General features: G+C 50.6%; 1 long non-coding RNA gene across 1 annotated transcript in view; it reads right to left on the bottom strand.

Annotated features, from left to right (window-relative positions):
- LOC147001280 (uncharacterized) overlaps positions 1–182 on the bottom strand; it is a 31536-nt gene extending 31354 nt beyond the window's left edge. Inside the window, exon 1 of the long non-coding RNA XR_015045131.1 lies at positions 96–182. This is a non-coding gene — a long non-coding RNA (uncharacterized LOC147001280). The remainder of the gene's footprint in view (positions 1–95) is intronic.
- Positions 183–24554: the final 24372 nt, after the last annotated feature.

Here is a 24554-nt window from a genome sequence, read left to right as displayed (position 1 = left end):
AGCGCTGAGTCAGCAGCGGGTGACAAATGAGACTTGGGCGGCGGGGCGCGAGCACTTAACATGCGGTGTGCGTGCGTGCCAGCTCCAGTCCTTACCAGCTTGGGGGGTGGGGTGGGCAGGGAGGCTCAGCGGCCCCTTGCCTGCCTCGAGGAGGCCGGAGGGAGGAAGTGACTGGCTTTGACTTTACAAAGTCATGGACTTTGCAGCCCAAGGTCACTCAGCTGGCGTTGCCAGCCTTTTTGCTGCCGGGAGGTGGTAGGATGGGCTCTGGCTAGAGCTGGGCTGTAGCCTAAGGGAAGGGCTAGAACAGGTAGGAGAGGGAGAAGAACCGGGAATTGTCCAATCTGGTGCGGGGCAGCTGTCAAAAGAGAACCTTAATTAGGTGTTTAGGAGTAGGAATGACCTGGAGGGCTCCCCATCTAAGTATGGCAAGGGCCTGGAGTCGTTCCTAAAACCCGCCACCCTGGAAATTAGGACTAAGGCACGTGTCAGCATGCCTGGCCTGGCTCATCTTCCTTCTTGCCCCCTCATTTATTCTTCCTGGAGCAGCCAGCAAGGTCTATGCAAAACATCGATCATGTCATTTCCTCTACCCCTGCACTTGGAACGAATTCAGCCACTCATGGGGGGCAGCAGTACCAAGGCCTAAAAGGAAGGCTTACTGGATGCCAGAAAGCAGGACATTGCATTAAAAAGCAGGTCTGGTTCAGCACTAATCCCTACCTACTTCTGCTTGGTCCCGCCAGCTCTCTAGCCAGGGATTCCTGAGATCTTTTTGTTCTGTCTCACTTCCTTCCTCTGGCCATCTACCTAAGGAGGTCCTGTTTGCAAGCCATTGTCCATGACATTGCTTTTTGTTTGGGTTTTTGATTGTTGAGTCTGGTCTTGAACTTGTGATCTTCCTGCCTCTTCAATGTTAAGTGAACTACCATCCCGGAAACTTTATTTAGTTTCCTTGATGATACTCCATCCTGTATTTGTTTTGAAATTGTACACTGGTGTGAGATCCCTAGGAACTGGAGTTACAGACAGCTGTGAGCTACCATGTGGGTGCTGGGAATTGAACCCAGGTCCTGTGGAAGAGCAGACAGTGCTCTTAACCACTGAGCCATCTCTCTAGCTCCTTGTGTGCTGGTCTTAAACTTGAACAGGCTGCCTTGAAACTTGCGATGCTGTGGTCTGGGGTTAAAGGTGTATGCCTCAGCCTACTCTCTGAATTTATATTTTTACTTTATTTGGTTCTCTTTTGTAGTTCTGTCTCCCTCATCAATAAAAGCTCTTGATATTGAAGACTTTGGCTATTTTGTTTGACTGTACTGAGTCTCTATCACCAGGGTAGGGTCTGGGACAAAGTATTTACCAGCCATTTTAAATATGTTTATACAGGAGAAGAACAGCCTGAAAGGGAACACAGGCCTTGAGTCCACAGAGGGAAAGAGATGGCCTGTGTGTGCATGTGGGACTGGTTGTGGCATGGGGCATAGCTCTGGGGTACCAACTGCACCAGGAAAACAGATCCAGACCTGCTGAGACTATGCCGAGGTGTTATTTTCGAAGAACACAAAAGCCAGGTGTGGTTAACTTGGGAGGCTGAGAGAGGAAGATTGCCATCCATTTGAGGTTAGCCTGGGCTACAGAGTAAAACTCTGTCTCAAATAAAAGGGAAAGAAGAGAGAGCAGCCCTCTGGAAGGGTTACTGATGTCCTTCAGCCCTTTGGGGGTATCTTCTTCCTTGCCCATCTCCTCAGCACTCACTGGGCCTTTGTAGGGAATCCAGCCTTGGTAATGGGAAGACAGTAGCTGCCCTTTTGTACCTGCTCCGCTTCCATTCCAAGTATACCAGGCTTGACTCAGTATTGGAGCCTAGGGATTGAACAGGGCTCTGCTATTCAGAAGTGGAGCTCCTGGGGAATCTGGCAAGACAGAAAACATAAAGTATTTTCATCTTGGCTCTCTGGCTTCCTTGGACTTTGAGCCTAGAGGCTTTTGTTCTTAATTCCTGTCTCTTTTTGTGCAGCTCCGGGAAGATAATTACCAGGATGGTGCTTTGAAACCCATCCCTGGCTGGAGCCCTAGGAAGGTGCTATCCTTTGTGTCTGTGTGCTGAAATTCCCTCTTGTGGATATGGAGCTCGGAGGCTCTGTGCTTCCCCTTTCTCCCCAAACCCAGGGGGCCCCCAGGAAACAGTTTTTCTGATACTCAGTCTTACCTCTTTTCTGTGAGCTGAGGCTACAGCACCAGATGGAGCAGAACCTGCTTCAGAGAGGAACAGAGAAGGAGGCCCTGGGGAGAGGAAGCAGCCCCCAGGGGACATACAGCCTGCACGAGAGGCAGCCACACACCCCTAACCCTGGCCTCCAGCTACGTTCCCGGCTTCCTAGGTTTGCTCGTGGCGGGTGCTCCTTCCTCCACAGCCTGGAGCGGATAATGAGAGGATGGCCTAAGGCCACTGCACTCTTCACAAGCTTCTGTCCTGAGTCAACTTCTCCCTGTGGGTGCCTGGCAGCTAGGGATACACCCTCATGGGTTCCAAGGCTGCCACCACCACCAAAACACACCTCTGGGGACCACGGCAGGCTTGTGGGGGTGGGGTGGGTGGAGAAGAGAAAGAAGGAAAAAGGTGGTCATGGCACCAAACATCCTCTGGCTCCACCCACAGCCAAGCCTGCACCCAGGGGTTGAATCAGGCTGATAAGAGTGCCGTGGTGGCGGCAATGTTGGCAGCAGTGGTGATGGTGAAGGTGACTGTAGGCTCAGAGTCACAAGGCTGAAGATAACAGGCAGGCTTTCACTTAGCCTTTGTTGTTGATGGTTTTGTTTTTAGTTTTGAGACAGGGTCACTGTGAAGCTCAAGTTGGCCTCCAACTCATGTCAGTTGTCCTGCCTCAACCTCCTGAGTCTTAAAATTTAGGTATGAGCCACTGTAATTAGTGCCATTCATCTTTTAGTGAACCATGCTATCATCATCATCTTCTTCTTCTTCTTCATCATCAGGTTTTGTGTGTTTGTTTTTGGACAGGATTTCACTATCTAGTCGGGACAGGAGTTCACTCTGTAGACCAGGCTGTCCTATTCAGAGATTCAGAGATACGCCTGCTTCTGCCTCCTGGGGGTTGGGATTGCTTTTTTTTTTTTTTTTTCGAGACAGGGTTTCTCTGTGTAGCCTTGGCTGTCCTGGAACTCACTTTGTAGACCAGGCTGGCCTCGAACTCAGAAATCCGCCTGCCTCTGCCTCCCGAGTGCTGGGATTAAAGGCGTGCGCCACCACGCCTGGCCTGGGATTGCTTCTTAGTTAGCACCACTGTAAAGTAGGAGCTGGTGCAGACATTGATACATAGTTTCAACAAAGATTAAAAAAAAAAAAAGATTTATTTATTTTATGTATATGAACACACTGTAGCTGTCTTCAGATGCACCAGAAGGGGGCATCAGATCACAATTACAGATGGTTGTGAGTCACCATGTGGTTGCTGGGAATTGAACTCAGGACCTCATGAAGAGCAGTCAGTGCTCTTAACCACTGAGCCATCTCTTCAGCCCCTCAACACAGATTTTTAAGTGGAGGCTAGAAGGGCTGGAGATGATGGACCGATGGTAAAGAGTATACACTGCTTTTTAGAGAGGACCCGAGGTGAATCCTAGCATTAGGCAGCTCACTACTGCCTGGAACTAACTCTAGCTCCAAGGTCTCCCATGCTTCTGGCCTGTGTGGACACAAACAGTCTCGCATACATACCTCCACACAGATGAACACACACATATATAATTAAAAATAATATATCGGGCTGGTGAGATGGCTCAGCAGGTAAGAGCACCCGACTGCCCCTCTAAAGGTCCTTAGTTCAAATCCCAGCAACCACATGGTGGCTCACAACCATCCATAACAAGATCTGACTCCCTCTTCTGGAGTGTCTGAAGACAGCTACAGTGTACTCACATATAATAAATAAATAAATCTTTAAAAAAAATAATATATCTTTTTTCTTTATTTGGGGGCTTGAGAGATGGCTCAGCAGTTAAGGTCATATACTGCTCTTACAGAAAAACCTGGGTTCAGTTCTCAGCACCCACATGATAGCTCACATCTGCCTGTAACCACACCTCTGGGGATCCAGTATCCTCTTCTGGCCTCCGAGGGCTCCTGCAGGCACATTGTCCATATGAATTCATGCAGGCAAATGTGCATACACATAAAATAAATAGATACAGCCTTAAACCCAGCACATGGGGGGGGGGGCAGAGGCAGGTAGAGCTCTGTGAGTTTGAGGTCAGCCTAATCTACAAAGAGAGTTCCAGGACAGCCAGGGCTACACAGAGAAATCCTCTCTCAAAACAAAGGAACCAACTCAAACAAGCAAAAACTAGAAATAACTGATTTTAAAATCCCTGTCCTTCTGAAGCTTCCATTGTAGGAAAGAAAATATGGTCAGAACCCAAAATACATGCAATCCCATCTCAGGTAGTGATAGGCCCAGTGGAGAAAATAAACCAGGAAGGGAAGTTTAGAGCATGGATGGCTGACAGCATTGACAGGGAGAGCTTCTCACAGAATCATTGATCAGGATTGACCAGATGGCTCTGCTGGTCAAGGCCCTTCCTGCCAACCTGAACTGGATCCCTCAACAGGATCCCTGGGGCCCATGTGTTGTCTTGTGCCCCCACCCCCACATACATAGACATTGGTGTATACGCATGCAAATGAATTTGATTACAAATTTGGTTACAAAAATTTCATTTTCTTTAAAGAATCATTGGTCTGTCCCAAGAGCTGCAGGTGGCTGACTGGCATCGCCATGAAGGATGACAAGGCCAGGGCCACAGGAGCTGTACAGGCTAGGAGGACTGGGAAGAGATGGAGACACTGGAATCTGAGCTCAGATTCTGCCTGAGGTTTGTAACCACAGCATTGCTATTGGAGAGAGAGAGGGGTGGGGGAAGAGGATATAAGAGGGCGGATGGCGAGCTTTTGCAATGGTGGCCATCTGTTTTCCAAGCTGAAAATCAGGACACGCTCTGAAAGGATTTTCCTGTTGCTGGAATTGAGAGCTGCCGTCTGTGAGAGGCGGCTTGGATAGTTGCCTGAAGGGTGGTATTTTTGAGACATTCCAGTGGCTTGTGGGGCCCATGAGACAGTCCAAGGGTAGGGCATTGCCATGGGAACCACTGGGCCTGGCCACTGAGCCAGGATCCTGGTGCAGGGCCACATGGCCAGGACACTTCATTGGTTGTGAACCCAAGACATCGAGGGTCACAAAGATAAGCCTGATCCACTGAGCAACCCACACTGGAGGGACATGGAAGGGAAGAAGGCTGGGTGTGGCCCACATCAGCCTATGTTCTGGGCCAATCAAGACAGTGGTCTGGCAGACTCCAGGAAGTGCTCCAGGACAGGTCTGCAGGCGACACGAGGAAAAAAAGTCAGGCTATGTCATAATCTGTGTAGACACTTGAGTCTTCCCTCGGTAGCGCTATGCTCCCCTGCCTTTCTACGTCATGCGGAGACCACCTGATTGCTGGTTCATCTTTGTGGTGGGTAGGGATAGTGACTCTCTTCTTGGGTAATGCCTGGAGTTTGGGCAGAAACTGACTGATGTGTGCATGGCAGTTCCATAAGGCTGTTGGCTGTTTCCCTCTGCCCAGTAGGAGGCTGAGGGCATGCCAGAATGGCGAGCTCGGCAGAATGGGAGAAATTTGAGGGCTTGGGAAACACATGACCCACTCACCCAGGGCAGTCGCAGGTTCCCAGCCAAGCCCTGCTTGTGGGTTGGTCAGGGCTTTGTCAGCAACAAAAGAACAATACCCTTCCCAAAAGGCTAGGCACTAGGAAAGTGCAAGCCCTCCCTCTCCTCCAGTTGCCAACATCGTGCATCTAAATGGCCCTGCTCCTCCCAAGCCTTGTGTACTGCGTACTGCGCTGGGTTCATGAGAGCTGTCAGGTGCCTCCAGGACATCAAACTTCCTGCTTGGTAAACTCAGCACTGCCCTGAGGTTCCTAAAAAAAAACCTCGGAAAAAAAACAAAAAAACAAACAAGCAAACAAACCCCAAAAATATTGCTTTTAAAGAAGGGAACGAGGGGCTGGGAATGTTGGTAGATGTTTTTACCTAACATGCTAGAAGCCCTTGGGTTCAATCCCCAGCATGGCCATACTCAGTCTGGTGACTCAGCTGAAATCCCATTACTCAGAACCTAGAAGCAGACAGGTCAGAAGTTCAGGGTTATCCTAAGCTACATACCAAATTTGAGACCAGCCAGGGAAACACCATGTCAAAACCAAACCAAACCAAACCAACAACAAAACTTTTCAAAGCAGGAAAGAACCGGAAGACATCTGTCTCCCCTATTCTCAGACTTCCATCGACTGCGTTTTCTCCCTCAGGCCTTGGTCATGGCAGAGCCAAGGAGAGCTGGAACCCAGCCCAGCTTTTTACCAATAATTCACCACCTGACCTCACACTTCCTCTCAGAGCCTCCTTGCCTTCCTTTTTAAATGGAGGGGTTCAGACTAGACTGTTTCTCAGGTCTAATCCTGACCTCTAAACGATTGTATTCATTGATCTTTTCTGCTGGTTCATTCATACACAGCACTTCCACTTCCTGACATAGTATTTTTTTAATGTGTTTGTTTACTGTCTGTCTTACTCGGCTTCGGATCCTTGCTCCCTGAGGGCAGGAGATTTGGCTTGTTTTAGTCACTGCTAGATTCCTGCCATCTGTAAAAAGAAAAAAGAAAAAAAAGAAACAAACAATCAAAAAAAAAAAAAAGATGTGAGTTTGTGTTCTGAAAGGAAGCTGAGGTTGCGCACTTAGAATCCAGAAGGGGACGTCACTGAAAGCCTTCTTCCTAGTTGTAGTCAAGGTAAGAACTCAGCTCTGGGTAGTGAATATCTGGGGTGGAGCCGGAGGGTTAGACCAGGCTTCCCATAAGGGTTGCCTAGCAAGACCGCAGCCACGCCCACCTGGCCCAGTTGGAAAGCAAGCGTGGACTACTCCCACTCAGACCTCCTTTTTCTTCAGCCCCTGCTTTACCCTAGAAGGGTAGAAAGGAGGGACTTGGATCTGGAGTGGGGCGGGGCTCACTCAGCCTAGTACCCGATAAACACATCTGCTGGTTACTGGCCCCGTGCCAGCGTGTACACTGCTGACCAGCATGTGATCTGCTGGCGCATAAAGCTAAGGCTGTGCCCACCAGGCTGCCCTACATGACCCGACACGGTGTTGGGAACTGTCCGCTCGCTCTCCCTGGAGCTGCTCTAACTGTGTCTAGATCCAATTTGGGGCAGCCAGCCTGGTTTGTAACATTACTGCGAGGATAGAAATAGAGCATAGTTGAAGGCAGGGAGGAGACAGGGGTCTGTCTAGTCCCTGAGTGCTGGCTATGTGGAGCTACCAGCCTCAGTAGGATGACTTTGAAGTTTAGTTGACTAGGATCTAAAATCCTACTCCATCATTTCTTTGCTGGGCAATCTTGGGCCTGCTTCTTGACATCTCTGGTCCTCTTGTTTTATCCTCCATAAAAATGGGGATCAAGGGGATGTAGAAGGTCTGTGAGGATTTAAAGAGCATCTGTGCACCAGGCTTAGCACAGAGCCTGGACACACCGGGAATGCTCTGTTATTATAATTAGAGACCAGAGGCCACCCCCTTCCCTATTCTCGCTCCTCAGGGATCTCCACCCCCTCTCCAGCTCCATTTAATTCTGAGTGTTTTAGGTCATTCTATGGCTGGCAGTCTGCCAAGGCTCTGACAAAGACAGGAGTTCCTGCTCATTCATCCTAATGCAAGTTCCTGCGTTTATGATAATAGGGGAAATGCATGAAAGGGCTCACTGCCTGTGGAGGGGAAATCGGCTTAGAATTGAAAACCGAGCCCTTCCTAGGCCCAGCTCTCCCCTCCCAGCGCTTTGGCTGGGGCGACAGAAGGGAGGGTGGCTGGGAGGAGCCGAGAGGGGAAGAGGGCGGTGAGGCAGAACTCACTGAAGGGAACCGAAGGGCAGGCAGGGGGCCGCGGGAGAGGGCCTGGGTTCGCCCGGTGAATGGGTTTCAGGGTGGCTGAGGAAGCCTGCCAAAAAGGCGGAGTGAAAAGGCCAGACCCTGCGAGGCGCTGCGCTAGCGGTTTCCATGGCGACCCCAGCTGCCTCTGGGCCCCGGTGGCTGGTTGGCTGGCTCCGTGGCGGGGCCTCGTCTGCCACCGCACGGTTACTCAGCTTGAAAAAGAGGCAAAGAAAATCTGAAGGGTTGTCTAGGCCCAGTCAGTGACATTGTGGCTCCCAGCTTCACGGGGATGGAATCCTGAGGTCAGTGGATGCAGGCACATCTGGTCCAGCAGAGGGGTCTGGATAGCAGGGACAGGGTTTGGAGAGAGAGAGACAGACAGAGAGACAGGCAGAGACAAGACACAGAGAGAGAGACACAGAGAAACAGAGAGAGACAGAGGAGAGGAACACACACACACACATGGGGGGTGGGGGGGAGCGGCGAGCCTGAAAGAGCGCCCTGGGCTCTGTTGGTGGAGTGCTTGCCTACACTGAATAGCTCCCTGGGTTCAATCCCCAGCACTGCATACATTAAGTGATGTTCTACACCAGGAATCCCAGCATTTGTGAGGTGGAGGTATGAAGATCTGAAGATCAAGGCCATCTTTAGGTATATACTGCCCTAGCAATTAGATATTAAAACATAAAAAGACATTTTAAAGGGTGTGTGTGTGTATGTGGCCTACATGAATCAGAGACTTAAGGTCTCTTGGAGTTGGGGTTTTAGGCAGTAATGAGCTACCTGATGAGGATGCTAAGAGCTGAACTTGAGTCCTCTGGAAGAACAGCCGAGGTATCTATCTTTCTGGCCTCAGCAGGTAGAGTTGTTCAACTCAGACAGACCATTGGTGAGGCTGAGGAGATGCCTCAGTGGGTAAAGGCGCCTTCCGCCAAGGCTGAGGAGCCGAGTTGCATCTTAAGGACCCTCAGCCGTTGGTGGAAGGAGGGAACTGACTCCGGAAGGTTGTTCTGTCTTTGGTGTTCACACACAAGAGATGAATATATGGCCCGGCGTGGTGGTGCACGCCTTTAATCCCAGCACTCGGGAGGCAGAGGCAGGCAGATTTCTGAGTTCGAGGCCAGCCTGGTCTACAAAGTGAGTTCCAGGACAGCCAGGGCTATACAGAGAAACCCTGTCACTGAAGAAGGCCCTGGGCAGGTGTTTCAGAACCTGGGGTGCGGTGGGGGTCTGCACAGGTATATGGCTACCTGGTTCATGTTTTTTATGGGGAGCTTTATTGAAATCTGGGCCATTCATTCCCATCTTCCTCTGCGTAGAGTGCTTGCTTCTGTGTTTACAACCCTGGCTTCTTCCTCTAGGAAAACCTTTACTCAGATTGCCGATTGCCTTCCAAAGACCCACCTTTTGGCACACATCTGTAGATCCAGCTAGGGAAGGCTGAGGCAGGAGGATTGCCTGGACTACATGGGGAAGTTCAAGACCAGTCTGGGTAATTTATGGAGACCTCGTTCCTGGAAGACTAAAAAGAGAGAGGGGGGTAGGTAGAGCACTCACACAAGCCTTGGGATCACCACCACCCAGCACCTACTCTTGGTTCTGCAGCAGCCTTGACACCGGCAGAGCCTGCTCCCTTGCTTATGGGGGAGCTGGAGACAGGAGGGAAGGCCTAAGAAGCAGCGTCTCCCTGGGTGTGGCCCATCACCAGCTTCAGTTCTAGAACAGTCCTAGGAAAAGGAGGGACCGGTAAGCCACCTGAACCAGCCAGTTTTTCTTAAATGCATATACCCTCTGTTGGGGCTCAGAGAATGTACTGGCTGGTTTTGTGTCACCTTGACACAGCTGGAGTTATCACAGAGAAAGGAGCCTCCCTTGAGGAAATGCCTCCATGAGATCCAGCTGTAAGGCATTTTCTCAATTAGTGAGCAAGGGTGGGAGGGCCCAGCCCATTGTGGCTGGTGCCATCGCTGAGCTGGTAGTCTTCCATTTTATAAGAAAGCAAGCTGAGCAAGCCAGGGGAAGCAAGTCAGTAAGAAACATCCCTCCATGGCCTCTGCATCAGCTCCTGCTTCCTGACCTGCTTGAGTTCCAGTCCTGACTTCCCTTTGTGATGAACAGCAATGTGGAAAGTGTAAGCTGAATAAACCCTTTCCTCTCCAACTTGCTTTTGGTCCTGATGTTTTGTGTAGGAATAGAAACCCTGACTAAGACAGAGAGCCCTAGGGCATTCTAACATTCACCTCTCCTGTTCCTAGTGGGACCTGGGCAAGGATACTCTTTATTAGCCTCTCTGGTACTCACAGGTGCAGGCCTCATTAGGATGTTGCAGATCCAGCCAGAAGTGGGACAACAAGGTTCCTGCACTCCTGCGGGTGGTTGGGTAACCAGACCACCGCATAACAATGAATGAGTACGCTCAAAAGGAGTCAGGCCTGGGCTGGAATATAAAGAGGCCCAGCAAGCTGTGCAATGATGGTCCTGCCTGTCATCCCCGCCTTGGGAGACAGGGACAAGCAGAGCAGGGTTCCAAGGCCATCCTTGAGGTCATAGGAAGCTTGAGGCCAGCCTGCATGACCTGAAACCCCCTCTTCTTTAAAAATATATATCATGGAATACCATGCAAAAATAATCTAGGGTAATTAGAAAAGATCTTTTTGTTGTTTTGGTTTTTCATGGCAGGGTTTCTCTGTGTAGCCCGGGTTGTCCTGGAACTCACTCGTAGACCAGGCTGGCCTCTAACTCAGAGATCCTACCTGCCTCTACCTCAACCTCCCAAGTGCTGGGACTAAAGGCATGTGCAGCCACTACCTTGCCTGAGAATCTCTTTTTGAGAAGGTGCCAACTGGGCTAAAGAGATAGCTCAGCTGTTAAAGGTCAGGCTTACAACCCCCAAAAGAAAACAAGCAAACAGAGAGGCTGGAGAGATGGCTCAGTGATTAAGAACACTGACTGCTTTTCCAGAGGTCCTGAGTTCAATTCCCAGGAACCACATGGTGGCTCACAACCATCTGTAACATGGAGCGATACCCCCTTCTGGTGTGTCTGAAGACAAAGACAGTACATACATGAAATAAATAAATCGCAGCACTTGGGAGGCAGAGGCAAGCAGATTTCTGAGTTTGAGGCCAGCCTGGTCTACAGATTGAGTTCCAGGATAGCCAGGGCTACACAGAGAAACCCTGTCTCGAAAAACCAAAAATAAATAAATAAAATAAATAAATATTTTTTAAAAGGAAAAGAAAACAGACAAACAAAAAAACTAAACTGAAAACAAGAGAAGGTATCATTCTAGGGGAGACCTGAAGGTTTTCATGCAAATAACAAGTAAAAAGTCCTCCCAGGAGAGGGAGTGTCTGGCTTAGGGTTTCTGTTGCTGTGAAGAGACGCTATGCTCATGACAACCTCCGCCCCCACCACTCCCCTTGCTTGCTCTGGGTCCCCCTTGCTTATGTTATGGTAACTCTTTATAAGGAAAGCATTTCATTGGAGTTGGCTACAGTTCATGAAGTTCAGTCCATTATCATCTTGGCCGCATTCAGGCAGACTTGGTGCTGGAGAAGGAGCTGAGAGTTCTACATCTGGATCCGTAGGAAGTAGGAAGAGAATACCACCTTGGGCGTGGTTTGAGCATCTGAGATGGCAGAACCCACCCTCTAGTGACACATTTCCAACAACAGGGCCATATCTCATCATAGTACCAGTCCCTGATGACCAAGTCTTCAAACAAATGAGCCTGTGGGGACTTTCCCATTCAAACCACAACAGGGAACCTTAGGTGCAGAGGTCCTGAGGCAAGAGGAAGAGGTTTGGAAGGCTGCTATCAGGGGACTGGGCAGGGTCGGTCACTGAAGGGCTTTTCAGCCCAGAGGATGGAGTTTGTATAACCATTGTGAAGTTTGTCTAGGGGACTGACAGGATGTGGCAATACTCTGGCTTGGGTAGGAGTGAGGTGGCTACAGGAAGGTCTCTGGAAGTAGAGAACAAGTGGGAGGAAGTGAGAGGTGGGGAATTTAGACCTTGGGGGGAATTGGTTCTCAAGGACCGTTTGTGGGCTGGGGTAGGGAAGAGGAGAGTCACAGACTTCAGGTTTCAAGGTGAAGGGTCCCAGCATGCATGATAGATAATACAGTGCCCCTACTGTCAAAGAAAGCCCCCCAACTCACCATAGAGCCTATGAGGACAGACCTGTCAGAGTCCGAGTGAATGGCACTGTACACAGATGTGGGAGACACAGTGTCACAGGAGTTAACAGGTATGTTAACCAGTTAGACATGCTTTCTGTTGCCTGTGTGGAGCTCTTGCTTCTGTTGTAGGGAGACATGATCTCAGGTGGCCCACCTTGACCTTAAGTTTGACAGGTATGTGTAGCACAGGCTGGCCTTGAACTCCCATTCCTGCCGGTGTGAGTGTAGGATATGTTTCAAAGGAGAACTCTTTTTCAATGACCCAAACAGCCTTTGCCTATTGGACCAAAAATTTTGCATTTTGTGATAACATTAAGAGAATGCAGGTCAAAGGTTAAGATGATGAGCTGGGGAGAGTGTTAGATGAGGTGGGGGGGGGGGAGCCTCGCCAGGGTGGCTCCTCTACCTTCTCTAGCTGAGCATAGAGTCGGGAGAAGATGCTGGCCTTTGTCTCAGCAGATGCAGTCCAGGCTTCCCAGATTGGGGCCCAGCAGAGAGCTGGGAGAGAGGAGGAGACTGGCTGGGGCCCCGGGGGGTGGGGTGGGGTGGGGGGGCGAGGAAGGCTGAGGCTGCCAGCCTGCCAGCTGACCCTGTTATTTTTAGCTCTGGAATGTGTCTCCTGAGCCCCCTTCCCTTCTGCTTATCTTGCTTTGGAGTCCTGATTCCCTCTGGCAAGTCAGTATCAGGGGAGAGAGCGGGGGACCTGAGGGTGTCATATGGGGAAAGATGGGAGAGACAAGAGACCAGCTGGGGTAGGTCCCCCCTCCCACTCTACCATCCATCGATCAAGGGCTGGCTTTCTCTCCTTTCTTTCTTTCTTCTTTTACCTTCCTTTTCTTTTTTGGAGACAGACTTTCAGGATCCTCCTGCCTCAGCCCTCAGAACAGTAGAGTTGTGGGCTATACACCACACCAGGGTCCTCTCCTTCCCTTCTGATTTTTAGTTGGTGAAATGGAGACGCCCTGCTCTGGGAAACCTTGGCTCCCATTCAGTTGTGCTGTCCAGCGCAGGCCCTTCACTATGTTTAGCCAGGATTCCCCCATTGCCCTTCCAGCACCTCAGAACACACCATAGGTCTCTTGAAGAACAGCAGGAACCACATGATTGAACATAATCAGCTTGGAGTCTGCCCTTTCCTCTATGAAGTTGAGAGCAACACAGAAAGAGGGAACTCTCCTGACGCTGGAACACTGTGGAATAAGAATCAGGCAGGTCTACTTACGGTCAGTCCCATGGCAACAGCGCCAAGGGTACTAAGGGGCCCTGAGTCTCCAGAGGTCTTTGTAGGTCACTCGGAAGAAGCCACTTCCTTCTCAGAGGGCTGACTTAGATCTGGAAGGTTCTACTCTATGATAAGGAGCTATCATCTGCTGCTTTTCTTCCTATGCCACTCCAAAAGATCTGCTCTAATGTTAAAAGTGAGGGGCAATTACCTCCTGTTCCCAGTCAAAGACTTAGATCTCAAGGGCACAGATGCCAAGCTGGTGGAGGGCAGCACTGCTTTGATATTCTCGTGAGGACTTTCTCAGGGAGCCAGGCTGCCTCCTCCTGTGCTCTCCTTCAAGCTGGCTGAGCACTGGAACAAGCGGTCAGCACATACCCTAGTTGTCCCACAGTCGAGGGGACAATAGGAAGATTGTGGCTGCTGGTGTGGCCAGTGTGTCAGTCCAGAGCTGGACACACACACGCCAGACCCAGAAATGACCTGAGGGCCCTGTGTACTGTGGTGTGGGCATGCCCAGGCCAGATGTGGTAGAGGACGGGGTGGGGAACATCATCCGGACAACCTCTTGCCCCTGGGCATGGAGCCAAGGTCACTTAGAAGGAAAAAAGGTGACAGCTGCCACATCCCGGGAAAGGCATTGACCTTTAGAGAGGGAGACAGAAATAGCCCCGGGGTGAGAGAGGGGTGGGGGGACGGATATGCTCCTGTGTGGGAGAGAGGTTCAGGCTGGCAGGGCAGGCCCAGCAACTTGGCAGGGGAGAGCCACCTCAGCATCCCTTGTGCCAGGCACCCTGCGGACCAGGCCACATGCCACTTCCTCAGTTTCCAGCATCCACTCTGCAGGTGGGGTTTGTCTTTGTTTCGAGCATCAGAACCAAGTCAGAGAGGAAAGGCCAAACCTAAAGGAACAGAGCCGGACTGATCCAGACCTAGCTGGTCTGACCTAGCCCTTTGTTCAATGGCCACTGCCCTCCTGGAGTGCTCCTAAGTGGCTGTACAGGATAAATGAAAATGCATTCAAGCCTGGCCTGACTTCCCTTAAGGTCAGGAGGCCCCAAAAGGCCGAGTTCAAGTACTGTGGTTTACCAGATGGACTTAAGCTTTTACCTCTAGATATAGTACCAATTTTCCTCCCTCTCTTACTCAAGAAAGGGAAAAACGGGGGCTGGTGAGATGGCTCAGTGGGTAAGAGCACCCGACTGCTCTTCCGAAGGTCCAGAGTTCAAATCCCAGCAACCACATGGTGGCTCACAACCATCCGTAACGAGATCTGGCACCCTCTTCTGGAGTGTCTGAAGACAGCTACAGTGTACTTACATATAATAAATAAATAAATCTTTAAAAAAAAAAAGAAAAGAAAAGAAAATTTATAAAAAAAAAAAAAAAGAAAGGGAAAAACGAGGAGTTCTTCAGCCCACCCCATCCTCGAGTGTGCCAAGCTCCCTGCTGGGCTGAACCCTAGAAACCCTTCCCCAAAGGCTGTGGCAAGGACACACCAGGGGAACGGCCCTAGCTCAAGCTGATGTCTGGATAGTGCGTGTAACAGGCTCAAAATAACCCGAGAGGATGGGCTGGCTCCTTTCCTCCCCTGCGGCTCCCAGCCTCAGCAGCTCCAGCTGTTTCTGCTTATCTGAAGCCAGGGAGGCTGGTTGCCTGGATACCAGTGCTGCTGATTAGCAGTTAGGTCCTTCAGTGGCAGACAGAGATGCAGCATCCCCAGCCAGCTAGGCGTGGCATCCCTACCCCCCGCAGCTCTGGCTCTAAGAAGGATTGGAAACTGGGTTGGGGTGTTCTCTGCCAGTAGTCATCTCTAAGGGGCATTTTGCAGAGGAGAAGCCAAACCCTGCCTTTTGCTGCTGCTGTGACCTTACTCACATAAAATAAACCTCTTTCTTTCTTCAGTTTTTTGTTTTGTTTTGTTTTGTTTTTTTGTTTTGTGTTTTGTTTTTGTTTTTTTGAGATAGAGTCTCTTGTAGCCCAGGCTGGTCTGGAACTGGCTGTATTGCTGAGTATCTTCTTGTCTCCACTATCAGGTGCTAGGATGACAGGTGTTTGCCAGCATACCTGACCAGTCTCTTGACATCTCTGAGTTTGTCTTTTTGCTCAGAAGGGAGATGCAGAGCTCCTAACCCAAGAAGCTATTACAGAGTAAATTCCATGATTGGATGACCAGATAAGCTTGAGGCGTGACTGCCTCCTCCAGCTTAGTTAGGCTCTGTCTGGAACCCTCTGACTTGGTGTGCACTGAAAAAGCTAAGGGAGGCTGCTGGGGAGGGCACTTTGGAGGCAATCTTGTGGCTCCCTGTCTCCAAGGAAGAGGCTATAACATGACATTGTCATGACATGATGTATGACCAGGGTGTTCAGGACTAAGCTGCTGCAGGTGGAAGCAATGGGGGATGGGCTGAGAAAAAACAGGCAAGACAGCAGGCCACCCATCCCAGTGGGAGCCCAAAAGGAGGACAATATTGGCATCTATCCTTATGAAAGTTCTTGTCTAACATCCATTTCCTGCCAAGGGAATGGGCCAGGCTGTTTGACTGTAAGCAGACCAAAGCACAGAGGAGAACAGGACTCAGCATTGCCAGCCGTTCAAGGTGGCCAGTCACAGCCCTGGGGCAGGACAAAAGGCAAGGCCAATGGAGTAGAGATGTAACCCAGAAGGGAGGGCCTTCTGTTATTCCCACCTCTAGCGGTCCTGCTGTGTTCAAAGATGAGCTAGGGAAACCCCAGGGATAGAGGGCCCGCTGGGGTTGGTGAATATTGACTTTGCTTGGGGAAATGAACTTTTCCAGTTCATTGCTTAGCTCTCTAGAGCCCCTGTCCAGTGAACCAGCCTAGTGGCGTAGGCAAAGGGACAGGACAAGAAGCAACAGATGATCACAGGCCTACGGGGAGCCTAAGGCCTGTAGGGTCTCTCTTAATCCTCTACATTTAAAGGGCAGGCAAGAAAAGGCTGGAGGAGGGACTGGGTATCATTCACCAGGGCCTCTACCTTTTCTCTCTCTGAATGGGGTGGTGAGATCAGCCTATGCCGGTTGGTAGCAGAGAGGAACCCATGAATAATGCAGGCAGGAATGAGGCTTCTAGAAAACGGCGACCATTTCATCAAACCAGTGAACGTGCGTCGAATACAAAATGGAGGGTGGCTGGAGCTACAGCAACAGGGAGAGCTTGGCTGCTTTTGGGACATCAGGCTGAGGGCGTTGAGATATCAGCTGGCAGAATTGCCAAACTGCCCTAGCTAGGTAGGATTTCCCTACTAAGGCAACAGCATTGGCAGGAGGTGAACTTCCTCAAGGAAACAGAGGGGGCTTCCAGAGATGAGTGTGAGTCGAGGCAAAACATGGATGGATGGACTGAAGGACTTTTAGCACCTTGGGATCTTTATACTGGGGAAAACCAAGAGGTGTGTGGAGCAGGGATTGCTTAAGATTCTAATGAAGCCGGGCGTGGTGACACATGCCTTTAATCCCAGCACTTGGGAGGCAGAGGCAGGTGGATTTCTGAGTTCAAGGCCAGCCTGGTCTACAAAGTGAGTTCCAGGACAGCCAGGGCTACACAGAGAAACCCTGTCTCGAAAAAACAAAACAAAACTAAACAAAACAAAACAAAACAAAAGAGTCTAATGAAAAGAAGTAGGCAGGTGTAGTGTTGTGTTGCATGTCCATGACCTCAGTACTTAAGAGGTGGAGGCAGGAGAATCATGAGCTCAAGGCTATCCTTGGCTACATATGCAATTGCAGGCCAGGCTGGGCTAAATACAATACTACCTTTATAAAGAAATATTAAAAGAAGGGATTAGATTATACCTTAGGAAAAAAGCTCCATCTCGCAAGGAGCTCACAACAAAGCACGTGAAATGATGTCTGCGAGCTTCCATGTAAGGATTTTTTTCTCCCTAGACAGGGTCTCTCTGTGTAGCCCCGGCTGCCCTGGAACTTGCTCTGTAGACCAGGCTGGCCTCAAACTAAGAGATCTGTCTGCCTCTGCCTCCCCAGTGCTGGGATTAAAGAAAGGCTGCACACATAGCACACAGCTCCATGGAAGGATCTTACAAGACAAGAGCAGTTTTGAGTATGAGCTAACTGTGACACTGTCATCGCATTGCTCTGGGACATCCAGAAGGACTTGATTTCCAGACCCAGTGGTCCCAATGTGATTTGAGGATTGGAATGCAGGGCTTGCTCCAAGCTATTGGAGTAACCTAGGTACAAGAGGCTGGCAAGAGCCGGGCAGTGGTGATGCATGCCTTTAATCCCAGCACTTAGGAGACAGAGGCAGGTGGATTTCTGAGTTCAAAGCCAGCCTGGTCTGCAGAGTGATTTCCAGGACAGCCAGGGCTACACAGAGAAACCCTGCCTCATAAAACAAACAAACAAACAAACAAGAGACTGGCAAGATCAGGCCCTATGGAGGCCTTCAGGAAACACCAGCGACCATTCTTGATGACATGTTGGAGGGCAGGAGAGAAGGGAGCGTCTAGGTGTAGGATGCTTCCATGTGGGAGAGGTGCTAGACACAGCCTCTGAAGCTGTTCCTCAGGAGTGTGGACAGACAGGTAATGTCTGGCCTTCAAGGCCACCAGAAAAAGGGGCCAGGTGAAGAATGGATCATAGCAAAGTTCTGAGCCCTTAGCTGTGGGTAATTCTGTCACTTAGGTAGGAGAGAGCCTATTAGTTTTGGTTCCTGAGTCTCCACAGGCCCAGGCTATCTGGAATCTTTTCTCTTTGCCTGCACATGTGCCTTTGGGCTGTTGCCACTGCTGTTGCCACTTTGAGAACACTTTCTCATAGGAATGCCCCAGGAGACAGACTTTCTCCTCCCACCAGCTAGCTCCTCTGCTGCCAGCAATGAGCCCTGAGGGGTGTTGCACAAGTGGGTGCTCCCAGCAAACTCCCATGGGTGCCCCTGGGGTGTTGCTCCGGGAGGTGGGATGGCACAGATAAAATGCAGTCTCTCAGGGGGCTGGAGCTGCTTTCCTGTGGAACTCAGTTCATGGCAACATCCCCAAACAGCAGGTACACAAACCTAATTCAGAAGCAAAGGCTAGCTCAGAGAGGCAGCTCAGTGACTGGCCTAAGCGAGGGAACAAGAGAGAGCACAGAGATGGGGTGACAACATGATGGAGGTTGTTTGAGGAAACATAGTGACTGGGACCAAGCAGGAGGCAGAGGGTCCCAGTGAGTCCCTCTGGGTGCCAAGTCCGGTAGCAAGTAGGGGAATTCCGGACAAAAGAGTGCCCGAGGATCTAGTAGGTAAATGTCACTTGTCCACATATTCTTCATTCGTTGCTGTACTGACAGTATTGGGGGGGGGGTATCTCCAGGCTCACAGAAGGAACACAGCCCTGGTTCTGGAGTAGTTCCCTAGAATGGGTAGAAGGCAAAGGTAAGACAGGCCTGCAGAAAATGGAAAATGACCTCCTGACTTAGTCTGGAAGGTCGTGAGGGTGGGGACTGTGTCCTAGAGATGATGGGCCCCAGGGAGAAGCCACAGCTATGCAGGTAAGGAAGGGCCAGGCATGGCAGAGTTACAGCTGTGCAAAGGCTGAGGCACAGGAGAGAGCTAGGGGCTTGCAGATAGCTCTGGTGGCCTTGCTTGACAGGGCTTAGCATTTTTTTTTTTTTTTTTTTGGTTTTTCGAGACAGGGTTTCTCTGTATAGCCCTGGCTGTCCTGGAGCTCACTTTGTAGACCAGGCTGGCCTCGAACTCAGAAATCCGCCTGCCTCTGCCTCCCGAGTGCTGGGATTAAAGGCGTGCGCCACCACGCCTGGCTGGGCTTAGCAGTTTTAAAGTGCACCAGTGTATGTGTGTGTGTGTGTGTGTAACTGTGTGCCCCTGAGTATGTGCATGCCTCTGTGACTGTGCACCCTAGTGTGTACAAACGTGTGTGTATGCGTGTCACTGCATGTGTATGCATAGCACAGCTTGGTGAAGAATGAGACAGTGCTATCTGCAGTCCCATGTGCTCTGTTCCTCTGAAGACTTGACTGCACCAGGCCACACTCAAACCATAGAGCGAGGTATGTGTTTGTACAGTGGAGACCAGAGTTGGCAGACAGCTGGCTAAGAAGCCAGCCAGGAGAGGGGTGCTGGTATTGCATGGCTTTAATCCCAGTACTCAGGAAGCAGAGGCAGAGACAGGCAGATCTCTGAGATTGAGGCCAGCCTGACCTATAGAGTGAGTTCCAGGACAGCCAGGGCTACACAGAGAAAGCCTATCTTGGGTGGGTGAGGAGGTGGGGAGAAGAGGAAGATCTAGGGCATTGCTACACGGCAGAGTGCATGTCAAGGGCACATAAGACCCTGTGTTCAATCTCCAGGTCCATGGAGGAAAAACAAGCAAGCAAAGCAAATTTGAGGGACACATAATTTCATGGGTCAAGCAGTGCTCCTGTCCACTTGGAAGCTGGAATTGTCGTCTTTATTAGGAAACAAAGCCTTTGCAGGAGAAATTAGGTGAAGCTGGGGCCACAGTGGATCAGACTGGCCCCTAGTACAAAAATGGATGCTCTCATACCAACAGGGAACTCTCAACACAGAATCATAGAAGGAGCAGGGGAGACATGCGTTTGGAATAGATCGAGCAAAGGCCCAGGCCTGCTGCTGGCAGCCATCAGAGGGAAGAGGGAGAGGGGAGAAGGAGGAGGAGGACCGAAGAGGAAGGGCTTCCTCTCTAGATCCCGCAAGTCGCAAGTTGAGTGTGGCTTTGCCAGCACCTTGATGTCAGGCTTGCAGCTTCCAGAGCGTAAATGCCCGTTCCAGCCTCCCAGTATGTGTGTGACAGTTTGTTATGGCAGTCTTAGGAACCCATCACTTCCTTCCCACTTCAAAGAACCCAAGGCTTGCAGAGTAGGCTGAGGGCATGCCTAACTCAGTCAGGCACTGCCTAAAAGCAGGAGGGAAGAGGAGGGCAGCGCTCCTGCAGGAGGCAGGTGAGCTGACGTGGCAGGCCCTTGAGAAGGACAGGCTGACAGTGATCATGGAAGGTCTTGACAGGAAGAGGGAGGAGTCTGAGACTGCGAAGGGAGATGGCAGATGAGCTCAGACAGGAAGGACATGTTCAAAGCTGATGGAAGGGCACAGAAGCAAGGGCAAGAATAAAGGAGCAACCAGAATAGAAGTGGTGTGTGGTGTGCTGCAAACTGCATGAAGCTGAGCCCTGCGGCAGGGGCTGAGAGCAAAGCAGAATTTGGAAGGTGGGGGAGGTGGAGCTGAGTCGTTTTTTAAAGCATCATTAGAACCAGGCAGAACCGCTGAGGGCGTCGTGGGCTTATTTAGCCCTCACAGATGTCAGATATTCCTCAGGGCTGTTCATTGTTGTTCTCTGTAGAGGTAATGGGGCACACATTTCCCTTTAATGTTTTTTAATTGAAAAATAAAAAGAAGTATTCTGTGTGTATGAGTGTTTTGCTTGCATGCATGTTTGTGTGCTATGGCGTGCACGTGTGCGTGGTGCCTGCAGAAATCAGAAGAGAGCGTTGCGTCCCCTGGAACCGGAGTTGCACGTGGTTGTAAGCCTCCATGTGAGTGTTTGGAATTGAACCCAGGTCTTGTGCAAAAGCACCCAGTGCTCCCTTTTCTAAAAAAAGATTTGATCGATCGATTGATTGATTGTATGTGTATCAGGGCTCTATCTGTATGTACACCTGCATGCCAGAAGAGGGCATCAGATCTCAGGATAGAAGGTTGTGAGATACCATATGGTTGCTGGGAATCGAACTCAAGAGGTCTCTGAAAGAGTATTATGCATGTTTAAGAGCTGTTTGGAGGTTCTACCAGGGGAGTGCAGCTACTATATACCCTGGGCCAGACAAATCCTCCTCTGTTTGGGGAAGGTCACCACCCCCTTTGAGGACTGTGTGTCCCTTCAGGAAAGAAACAAAATGAGCAGTGAGGGAGGGAGACACTTGCTTAGTCAGCCAGATCAGCCTAAATCAGCTCTGATGACCAGTGGGGTGACACATGTCACAACTACATTGCTTGCTGTTTTGTTTCCATGTATGTCTGAAGGTGCCAGATCCCCTAGAGCTGGAGCTACAGGCAGTCGTGAGCTGCCATGTTGGTGCTGGGAATTGAACCCAGGTGCCCTGGAAGAGCAGCCAGAGCTCTTAAGCGCTGAGCCATCTCCCCAGTGCCCCCCATCCCCCAACCAGTATTTAGCCTTAACCAATGTGCTTTCTCTAGGTCCATCCCACTCCCGTTGAGACAGAGTCTCATGTAGCCCGTGCTAGCCTCAGAGTTGCCGTGTAGTCAAGGACAATGTTTTTGTACTCCTGATCTTCCTAGATCTGCTTCCTCAGTGCTGGGATTACAAGTGTGCAGGGCCACACCTTGTTAATGAGGTACTAGGAACCATGAACTCAGTCTTCATGCTGAGCAAGCACAGCCCACCTTGCTACATCCTCAGGCCATCAGCTTTGTATTTGTTACAAAGTATCAAATGTGCTTCCCTTAACCCTCTTCGGGGTCTCCCTAACCCTGACCTTTAGCCCATCACTGTCAACTCTGGTGGCCTAAAGACTGACGAACCTAGAAAAATCCAGGCAGCCCTTATGCCTGGTGGCAGAGGGGTTTTGCCCTGGTGTTGCCTCTCCCTCCTGGGCATTTCTTTGTTCTCTGTCTCTCTGCCACCATAGTTGGCAGGATTCACCAGCTGGATGAACCCGGGCTGGCCCTTGCCTCTCCCACTGCCTGTCTGTTCATCAATGGGGCCAGGCATATATGGAAGACCCCTGGGCTCCAATAGTCTAGGGTAGTGACTGGTTCCTCCCAGTCACTGGGGCCTTTCCTCTGAACCATTTCCCCTGTGTCTGGCTGCAGGTGGAGGGAGGGAACCCAGAAGCTTGCCCTTGGCTGAGGATGAGGATCTACATGATGTCTTTTTTGACCTTGGGAGTGCTTCTGCCTGCCCCGTCTGGCAGGACAGGAGCTGGAACGTTCCCCTCTGGCACTGTCTGTCTGAAGGCAGCTTCCAGACATCTCCCAGGGACTGTCTTCTCTTAATGAATCGAATTCCCATCTGAGGCCTGAGGGACAGACAGGGTGAACAGTGGGAATGAAGGTGCCACTTCTTACCTTCAGGGGGCTGGGGTCCTAAGAGGAGGGACTCCCATTTGAGCTATGGGCCCCTGACACAGCTGTCAACCTTAATATAGGGCATAGACCAGCATCTTTCACTCTTGGTTCACCCTTACCTAGGGAATCATTTCTCTCCTGTTCAGACTCAAGAGCCCTAGCTCCTCTGTCTCTCTGCATGCTGTGTGACCACTGGTTATTGTCTTTCTCTCTCTGGACCTCAGTGTGTGGCAGCGCAGGTTTATTAAATAGTTCTGCGGCCTGCTGTAGCATTTATTGAGGAAAACAGAGGGTTTTGCTTGATTCTGGCCACATCTGAATCTTTTTTTTTTCCCTTTTCCTGAGATCAGTGGAATGAGTGTATGTCTTAGCTTTTTGTCATTGTTTGAGACGGGGTCTCATACAGCCCAGGCTGGCTTCAAGCTTGAGTAGCACTTGAGGATTATCTTGAATTTCAGATTCTCCAGTTTCTGTCTACCTCTGTAACCTATAAAGATTACAGGTATGGCCCTAGGGCTTGGTACTTGACAGGCAAGCATGCCTAACTAAACTACATCACCTGAGCACCTGTCTATCTGTCTGTCTGTCTGTCTGTCTGTCTATGTACTTATCTATGTATTTATCTATGTATCTATGCATGTATTTGCAAGCCAGGCAGGGTATTCCAGCAAGATGCTGTCTCACTGGGAGTGTCTCATGGTTGGCCCCTTTCCCCTCCGTCCCTGTTTGCTCTCCTCAGACCCTGGCATCAGTGATGTCCAGAAGCAGGGTTCTTCCCTTCTGTTGACAGAGGGAAGGAAGCACTGCAACCATTCATACCACACAGTTGCTGCCAGTGCTCTCTGAGGTGTGCCCGACCCTCTCTCCAGCTCTGCCACCACCCACTTCCTCCCAAGAAAGAACCCTGCCTTTTCTTGCCTATGCCCCTGTGCTGGCAAGAAGCACACAGCACCACTGGTAAGGTCCCAAGGCCCACACCTGGGTTGGCTTCTTCCTGGAACTAGACCACATGCCTAGCACAAGAAGAATATTTATTATTGAGCTCTTTTTGTCTGGGAGACTCCAGGTTGTCTGTGTCCTCCTGCCTCCTTTTATGGCGGCTAGAAAGCTTTTGGGGAAGCACCCCCTGGACACAGAGAAGCAGCCGGAGGCAAGGCCCGGTTGGCTTCTGAGGTGCTTGGAGCTTCTCAGAGTCTTTCTTTGCACCCCAAGTGCTGCGAAGAAGAAGGAGGGGGGTGGTGAGGTGGCTGAGGAAGGACGAGAACGTGAGAAGAGAGAACCATCCTAGTTTCTATAGCAACCACACATGTGAGCCAGCTGCTGTCACCATGGAAACAAGGGGAGCCTGCTCAGAGCCTGCACTGTCTCAAGGGAAACACTTTTTTTTTTTTTTTTTTTGAAAAAAAAAAATCCTAACAACAACAGAAACCCAAACCTTTGATAAAAAAATAAAGAAAAAGAATAATGAAAGCCACCCTCTCTGGGCCTTTCTGGCACTGCGGCATGAGGTGACAAAGGAGAGGAGGGGGAGGGGAGCTGCTTAAGGAGGAGGTGTGGGCAGGAACACTTGCTGCTGTAGAGGAAGATTTGTTGAGTCAGTATTTCAGAGCTGAGTAGGGGGGAGCTTTGAGCTCACCCTTGTTGATGGATGGGGGAGGCTGGGTGTGGGAGGGAGGCTGGAAGGGAGGCAGTGGCTCATACTGGGGCCCCAAGGCAGAAAGAAATGCATGCAGGAAAACTGGTATCCCTGGAAGGAGGGGAGGGCTATTGGGAGTCTCCTGCTTAGGGTCACGTCAGGGAAGACCCATCATGACCAGAGTTTCTGAGTGACAGGGCTTTGTACACCCTGGTAAGGCCCCACCTGACAGGTGAGCTGAGAGTCCTTAAGTCACGCTGGACATCTCTGTGTGTCATCCTACCTGTATACATTTGCCCAAGCATCATGGCAGAGGAGCTTATCCCAAAGATGAAGATTAGGGACCAGGAAGTTGCCTCAGGTGCCCCCAGCCTCTGTGGAAAAGGCTGAAGGTACCGGGGGTTGGGGTGGGGAATGGGGCATCTGCTAGGGCC

Source organism: Mus caroli, unplaced genomic scaffold, assembly GCF_978045245.1.
Source record: "Mus caroli unplaced genomic scaffold, Mus_caroli_1 scaffold_14, whole genome shotgun sequence".
NCBI lineage: Eukaryota > Metazoa > Chordata > Mammalia > Rodentia > Muridae > Mus > Mus caroli.
This window is presented reverse-complemented; position numbering and strand designations above follow the sequence as displayed.